The 8,842-nt window shown below is 32.7% G+C and overlaps 1 long non-coding RNA gene across 1 annotated transcript; it reads left to right on the forward strand.

Moving 5' to 3' along the window:
• The first annotated feature begins 496 nt into the window (after window positions 1-496).
• LOC145313042 (uncharacterized) lies at window positions 497-8,842 on the forward strand. Its single transcript, XR_013877218.1, has 3 exons — window positions 497-1,925; window positions 2,438-2,533; window positions 5,944-8,842. It is a non-coding gene; the product is annotated as an uncharacterized LOC145313042 (long non-coding RNA).

The following is an 8,842-nucleotide window of genomic DNA, read 5'->3' on the forward strand; positions in this document are numbered from 1 at the left end:
TATTTTTAATTGTTATTTTATGTTTTTTTGTGAAATATTGGAAAAAATTTGAGATTATTAAAATGTGATTTTTTGTTATGCATTGCACTCTGAGACAAACTCAGGATTAAAGCAGAGATGGCATAAAAAACACCATTTGGTTTAAACCAAGTGGTTTAAACCAAAAAAAAACAAGCTTAAAAAAACCAAGGTGGGGATGTTTTTTTTTTTAATATTTATAATTTTATACAAAGGCCTATCTTTCCAGTTATACCTTTTCATAACGTAAAAAATACAGTAAATAACTGTCAAAAACCTAATTAAAATTACCGTATCACCAGGGTTGTCAAATCGGGCGGGCGCTTTTGGGCGGGCGGTTTTGGGCTGCCTCTTTTTCGGGTCCTGTTGGGCAGATTTGGGCATCCCCCGTTTGGGGGGTGAGAAAAAGGGGGAGGGAGTGAAAAGAGGGGGGGGAGGCTTATAATTTGGATATTATTAAAAAAAACAGTTTAAACAAAACAAAAAACTGTTTTTTTCGATCTCTGGATTAAAGTATAGTTCCGTTAATTGCCGTGGGCTAGGAACTTGATTTTTGGTTCACCACAGACATAATGTAATCGTTAAAAAATGGTTTCCACATATTTTGAAAGATATTGAAATCAAAAGTGTAAATTTGATTATAGCTAGATTTATGAGTTTTTTTACCCATATGATATAAAAAAATTATGCGCTACAAAACCTCAAAATGTAAAAAGGATTAATCCAATTTTTATTTTATTTGCTCACGAGTGCACTGTAAAAATCTATTAAAACATTTGAGTTTTTAGTTATTTGTATTATACCCTGATGAGATTTTAAGTTTGATATAACGTACTTTCACAAAAGTCCTCAAAAGTTTGAAAAAGTTAAATATCTAACTTTAAATCTTTAGGAAATAATAACACAAAAACAAAAAAAATTATGCTTTGAATTTATCATTTATTGGAATACATTTTATCTTAGTAAGTTGTAATTTAATATAATGAAATAGTTTTTTTAGGTTTTATAAAAGTTTTAACTATTTAAATTTTGCTTAATTATTCCATCCAAAGATCTCAAATTAAAAGTATTCATCTTGGGATAGAGATAATGCACCAAAGAAAAACTTTTCTGTCAGTCATTATCAGTATCTAGTTAGATATTTACAACATTTAGAAAGGGAGGGAGGGGATTTCTGACACATTTGCGTAAACCTAGTATATAGGCTTTATCTTTGGACTGAGAGAATAGGTTATTAAAGATAAAATGATTCTTATATGATGATTTTTCTCAAGTTTTAAGATTTTTTGGATAGGCCTCCAGGTGGTCTCTGTACAGGTAAAAATGAAAAAAAAGAAATTTTAAGAGTTAGAGGTTAACTTATGAAACAAAATATTCATGTTTTTTCTTCAAATTTATGAATAACATTAAAAAAATGCATATTTTGTTTTATAAGTAGATTTCTAACTCTTTAAAAAAAATTTTTTTTTTTCATTTTTACCTGTACAGAGACCACCTGAAGGCCTGGAGCTCCGAAACCTGGAGGCCTATCCAAAAAATCCAAAGATAAATTCTATATACCAGGTTTACGCAAATGTGTCAGAACTCCCCCGCCCCCTTAATGACATCTTTGATAAAAGGAAAAGTGACTAAGGCAAAATAGTTTTTTCTTGAGTAACCTATCTCTATCCTAAGTTAACGACAATTAACAGCAATATTTTATTATCCTTGTCATAATTAAATTTCATACACTTAGATATAACAGTTTTATTTATTTATATTTTTATGCTTGTTCTTTTTATAATGGAAAAAGGGTTAAAGGTTTTTTTTCAGAAATTTGCTTGAAGTTGTTTTTAAAAGTTTTTTCTAGTTTCAGATTTATTGAAGTAAAAATAAAAATGACCGATAAAAGAAGACTTACGGATGAGGTTTGTTATTATTCAATCATTTGAAAATTACAATTAAATTCCTATTATTATGAAGTCGATGTGTTAATTGTTTTAGTTAGAACTAGCGCTTTAACCACTAGCCTCGTGTTGCAAGGGTCGAATTTAATTCCACTCTAAAAAATAAAACAAAGACGCATATGAGGCCTCCCTGAAATATAATACCAAATTGGTCCTGGCAGTTGAGGGGTATTTTGCTTAAAACAAAATCTAGCTAAATTGTACTTATATCAACGATTTTTTAAAAATGTAGTTAAGAATCCAATCATGATATTTCCACGGAGTAGTTTACCAACCTTTTTAAAGATTAAAATTGCCCCAAACTTTCTGCTTTGTTATGAAATATTTGATTTTCGTTGAAATCAACATGATTAACATTACACTTATTTTAAATACAACAACAAAAATTGTCGTTTTAAACTAATCAATCATGTCTCGAGTCTTTCTAGACTGTCCTATTTTAACTGCTTAAGCTTTGAAATTTTCTTGTTAAGGAGAGTTCTGCATACCTAAATGGTTTGGATGTGCTGTTCTGGCACAGAAGTTTACTTTTAGGTGGTAACGCTGGATGAAATTTAATCAAATTCCAGGTAGGTTTTGTTTTTTATAAATTTTTTTTTTATTATGGAAATAAAACGAAGTAGTGGGATTCGTCGTATTTTCACAGTAGCTTTTCTCTTATTTCTAGCCACTGCGGGGCTTATTTCCATCCCTGCGGGAAAATCATTACCCTAACCTAACTCACAGGCTACTGTGAAAATACAACTAAACCGCTAGGTACTTAGGTAGTTTTCTTTCCATGGTTCGTTTTTTTGCTTCCTAATGGTTAACTAAAAGTTAGATATTATTGTTTATTTAAATTTAAGTATTTTTAGTTTTAGGCCCTTTTCAGCACATAATTAACAGTTCTTTATGTGACATTTTTCTGTAGTTCTCTACCGACGGTTTATCAATCTAGGGAAAACTGCACAACTCACGCCAAGTTAAAGTTTGCACCTAAGCTTTTTATATACTTTTTATTATTTAACGGTTACAGAATAAACGCAGGAGTGACAAATGTCGGAGTGTCTAAAATATCAATATATTTAGGTTAGGCTTGGGTTAAGAATATCCCCCCACAGAGGGGTTAGACATTTAAAAAGATGGGTTAAAATAGGTTAGGTTTGGTTAAATGACCACTCCGACGTTTGTCACTCCTGCGTTTGTCCTACGGCCCTTTTAATTAACTAGATAACTTTCATGCTGATGTTAGTAATAAAAGTATACTGACGACGGTCAATCAATTAAGTTATATCGTTTCAATGCAGACCAAAGTCTACGCTATTTCTATCCTTTTCATAAGACAGCTTAATGTTCTTGTTCGCCTATACAATATTCAGGGTGACCACTATGTACGTTATGTTCAATATGTTCATATTGAACACCATTTTTAGGTTTTTTGGTACGTTTTTGTTCGTTATTGATTTTTGTGTACAATATGAACATTTCAGTATACGTTATTGTACGTTTTTCTGTAATGTATGGTTAGTATTAGTAATCATTAATTTATTGTATTTCATAAAAACTATTTTTAAAAATTTCTGCGTGCTTCGCGCGCCATTTTACCAATTTATCCCAGGATCTATGACGTCAAATAAATTAAACTCAACTCAATCAAGTATTTTACTAAATATCCAACAAAAATTACTCAAAATTAATTGTAATTACAAACCTTACCAGGACATATATGAGAAATTACACTTTCAAGGAGTATCACATTTGTTCATCAGTTAGCGAGATAATTTTTAGTTGATTTTTATGTTTTCATGTACTTATAGGAATAAGATACTACTTTCTATAATACAAAGTAGAACAATGTCTGTCTGTCTATCTGTCTGTCTTAATCTTCAGATCTCGGTAACCGATGAACCGATTGGGTTCTGCTTTTCAGGTAATATACCTACTGGTCCTGTTGTGGTTTTAGGCTATTTATATGGGGGTTGGGACAACCCCAACCCCCTAAAAAAATTTCCCCCTCAAAATTTTTTTATATTTATTTTTGTAAAATATAACAAGTAGGTAAACTCCCTTTAAAAAAAACTCACTAATTTTTTTCCTTTTTTTTACATATTACAAACGAACAGGGGGGGGGGGGAGTTTTGACACATTTGCGTAAACAGTGAGTATAGGCTTAATCTTGGGACTGAGAGGATAGGTTATTAGGGATAAAATCATTCTTATATGATGAATTTTCCCAAGTTTTAAGATTTTTTGGATAGGCCTCCAAGTTCAGGAGCTGCAGGCCTCCAGGTCCTCTCTGTTGTACAGGTAAAAATTAAAAAAATAATTCAACCTTAGAAGTCAACCTATGAAACAAAATATGCATATTTTGGAATGTTATTCACATATTTGAAGAAAAAAATGCATATTTTGTTTCATAAGTTGAATTCTAACTCTTCAAAAAAAAATTTTTTTTAATTATCCCTAATAACCTATCCTCTCAGTCCAAAGATAAAGCCTATACTCACTGTTTACGCAAATGTGTCAAAACTTCCCCCCCCCCCCCCCCCCATTCTTATTCTATACCTATAAAAGGGGGACTTTATAATACCTCTTTAGGTGACGCCCTAGAGGCTAGAGGCGAAGCTGCTGGAATATTTAATCATACTATTTACATTTAGGTGGTACTATTTACATGATTAAATTGGGGTAAATTTTCTTAGGGGAGGTAATTAAAGGGGGGGGGGGGGTAGTAGGAAGTTAACACCTAAAACAGATTCGAGAGGGGTAGAAAAATTTCTGCCTTTTCACCCCTCCACCCCCTCACAACTTGAGCTTTTTATACCCGCTCCAATGAAAAAGTTTGGGTATCCTTGGATAAGTATACTACTTTCTATATATACTAGCGGCTACGCCCCTAGAGGCCTCTAGGGGGGGGGGGGGGTAAATTTTTTTCTCTTGGGAGGATTGTGGTACCCTCCCCAAAAATAGTTATAAACCTTTCCATGACCTATGAGAAGCTACCCTGTTAAGGAGAACCCGATCGGTTCAGCGGTTAGCAATATCCTTCGTTACAAACAAACAGACAGACAGATATTGTTTTACTTTGTATTATAGGCTAGCGACTCCTCCCCTAGCATCTAGAGGCTCTATATTGGAAGGAATTTGGAGGACATAAAAATAGCCTAAAACCCGGACTCTAAAAATGTAATAGCCTAAAGCCATCTAAAGGAGGACCACATCGGTTCAGCGGTTAGCGAGATCCTTTCCTTCAAACAAAAAAGCTCCCTGAAGAGTAGATCCCAATCAGTTCATCGTTTATTGAGATCTTAAGCTTCAGACAGACCGAAAGACATCGTTCTACTTTGTATTATAGATATATGTATATTGTATATGTGGTTTATGGTACGTTATTGTACGTTATTTTTTCAAAAAATGTACGTTATTGTGTTCATTGTAATTTTTTTGTAGTACGTTATTTTCATTATTAATATCAAAAAGGCGGTGGTCGCCCTGAATATTGTAATTGGGGATGGCAATCCGTCTAATTTTTTGGACCGGATTCGGATTCTTACAAGAATCCGTCCAAAAATTAAACGGATTCTCCGCGGATTCCGGATTCTTATTTTTGACGGATTCCGGATCGGCATTCCGGATTCTAGCAATATTTTAAATAGCTTTTAAAAAAGAATGAATTAAGTGATTTAATTTTACCGGGTACTGGAAAGATTCTAAAGCTGCGTTTTTTCGTATTTTCACTGTAGCTTTTCTTCTAATTTTAGACCCTACAGCGGCCAAAATGACTGTTAGAATTAAAGTATTAGGAACAAAAAGACTCAAGACGCTAATTTTAGCCTAATAATTAAGAATCCGAATCCGCTATAAAAAAAACAGATTCCGGATTCGGATTCCAAAATTGGCCAAAAATTAGGCGGATTCGGATCCGGATTGCCAACCCTAATTGTAATGTTGTTACATTACTGTTGTTGCAGTACTTTTGAGAATTATTGTTTTGTTTTAGGGAAACTGAGCCAAAAGTTGAGCCATAGGAAGGAACGATGTTATTTTGCAGAGAAAAGAACCAAATATGAGAACCATTGCATTGAGGACATAAATTAGACGACTTGGAAAGCAGAGGGCAAATAATTTCGATCCAATTAATCAATTTAATTGTTGACATGTGCTTTTTTAAAATTGCTCCTGTGATTGAAATGTACAATCATATTTATGAAGTACCTATTATACCTATTCATTATAGAATTTTGATTATGATTTGTTCATGGTTAAAAAAAAAGATAAGAAATATCGAATCATAGAAAGAAAACAAAGTAGCGGGTTTCGTCGTATTTTCACAGTAGTTTTTCCTATTTCTAGCCCCTGAGGGGGGCTCTAATTCCTTGCAAGGCAATCATTTACCAAAAATAACATTTTAAACGCAACACGGTTGGACCCTCAGATGTCAAAACTTTATTTTAGTGTTTGGCCAAAATGACTTTGCAATTGTATCTGTAAGTACGTCTAATAACACCCTTTGCTATTTTTAAAATCCTAGAAAATTTTTTTTGCAAGAAAATTGCATAAATTCGCAACCTTTTTTAGAACCACTACATAACTCGAGTTTTAAAACTTTTTATATACAGGGCGACCACTGCATACTATATATACTATTTATACTATATAGGATGAATTTGGATACTATATCATACTATATGACAAAAATTTACTATATATACTATATAATATTACCTTTATTTGACCAAAATTTACTATATATACTATATAATATTAAATTTAAATTACAAAAAACGAATATTTTCAGTTTTGAGACAACGCCTCTAAAGGAGTGTTTAGTCTTTTTTTCACAGTATGATTTATCCTATTTCTAGCCCCTGCGGGGGGCTTTATCTCTGAGGGGCATTCATTAACCTTTGACTTACCTAACCTAACCTAAAATAACCTATCAAAAGATACTGTGATATGACAAAATGCATAAAGCTCTACAGTAATTGAGAAAATCCTGAAAATATATTATTGTTTGTGATTATGTTTTAAATAGGTATCAGTTATTTTTCATAGAATTAACTTAACTGGGGAGGGAAAAGTTTTGCCACTTTCGCTTACTCCGTGATTATTAAGCTAGGTATAAATGTGAGACTATAGGTTAGTTGGGATAAAAGTTTACTTTTGGGTATTAGTTTACTTTTATTTATTCATGTTTTGGATAGGTTTCCAGGTTTAGGTGCTGCAGGCTGGAAGGTGGTTTCTGGACAGGTAAAAAAATTTAAAATTTTTGTTTGAAGATTTAGAGATCAACTTATTAAACAAAATATGCATCATTTAGGATGTTATTAACATCTGAAGAAAAATGAAAATTAGCCTCCAGGGTCAAGTCCTGCAGGCCTCTAGGTTCACTCTTGACAGGTAAAAAATAATTTTTTTTATTTTTAGAGTTAGAGGTCAACTTTTAAAACAGAATGTGTATTTTTTTATCTTATTAACATATCTGAAGAAAATATACAAATCAGCCCCCAAGTTCAGGTCTTGCAGGCAGCGTTTCGGAGACGGAGCCGGGAGCAGCAACATTTTTTCGGAGCCGGAGCCGTATTTTTCGTTAAAAACGGCTCCGGCTCCAGATTAGCTAAAAAGGATTTTTTTAAAGTAATATTATAATTTGGCAACGGTCTATTTCCATATAATAAACTGAAAAACTATTGTTACTTAACAAATAGACACACATCCTTCTACTTTTATATAGCTTTAATCAAATAAAAGCAAAATATTTTATATTATTTATTTTATTTTATCAAATTCAATAATGAGCAGGAGCCGGAGCCGTATTTCCAGATACAGCTCCGCGGAGCCGGAGCCGCATCAAAATTAAAAGGCTCCGACACTCTGCTTGCATGCCTCCAGGTCCACTCTGGACAGGTAAACAATCAAATTTCTTATACGAAGAGTTAGAGGTCAATTTATGTAACAGAAAATGCATTTATTTGGATAATATTAACATATTATTATATATTAACATAATATTTTACCTGTCCAGAGTCCATCTGGAGGCCTTCAGAACCTTAACCTAGCCTGGAGGTCGATTCACAGTGGTCTATTTTGGCATTTTGGTGGACATTTCACCTACTTCTACTCAAAGTCAATTTTCTCAGCTTGTAGTTGATAGAATCGTTCAAAATAAAAAGCATGCGCCTTATTATTACTCAATACAACTTGTGTATTCATTTAGATAAGAAAAACAAAAGCCAACTGGTCTAGAAAATACTTTGAAACTTAGCTAAAATTTCATATTTTCATACTATTTTCTTAAGTGGCAGAGAGCCTAAATTCGATGTTTCTAAGCAATAAAACGTTTAAAAACCTTGCAGCATTAATAAACATTAGTGTAGAAATGATTATATAAAGGTAAATGCCCAATCACCAAACTTTGTGCAACATACATTTGATACAACTAATTGAAGTTTCTTCACCTTTTTTACGAAGTTATTTTCTCTTAGATAAGTAATAATACTTAATCTAGTACCTAATGTTTTCAGCTTTTAATAGCTAAATCTAGAAATTGTAAAATTTTGTTATTAATATATCCAATAAAATTAATTAGAATACGAAAATTAATTGAAGAAGTTTAATTCTACTGAAATATTTGGGAATAGTCCATTTCGTGGCAACGCACCTTAAGGGGCTATTCGTCGTATTTTTAAGATGGCTTTTGCTAGGTTATTTTAGGTTAGGATAGGGACTATACCTAAACATTTGATGTTAAAATATCATTAAATAGTCATGTAAAATGGCTAACAGCTGAGCAGCAGCCGTTACCCAGCTGCCATATGAATTAGCCCCCACTATTTTTGAGAGTATTTTTAAGCTCAGCACCCATGAAAACCTACCCTTAGACACGACACAAGCCCTAT

The sequence above is a fragment of the Acartia tonsa genome, chromosome 1 (genome assembly GCF_053477335.1).
Source record: "Acartia tonsa isolate MP-2025a chromosome 1, ASM5347733v1, whole genome shotgun sequence".
NCBI classification, from domain to species: Eukaryota; Metazoa; Arthropoda; class Copepoda; order Calanoida; family Acartiidae; genus Acartia; species Acartia tonsa.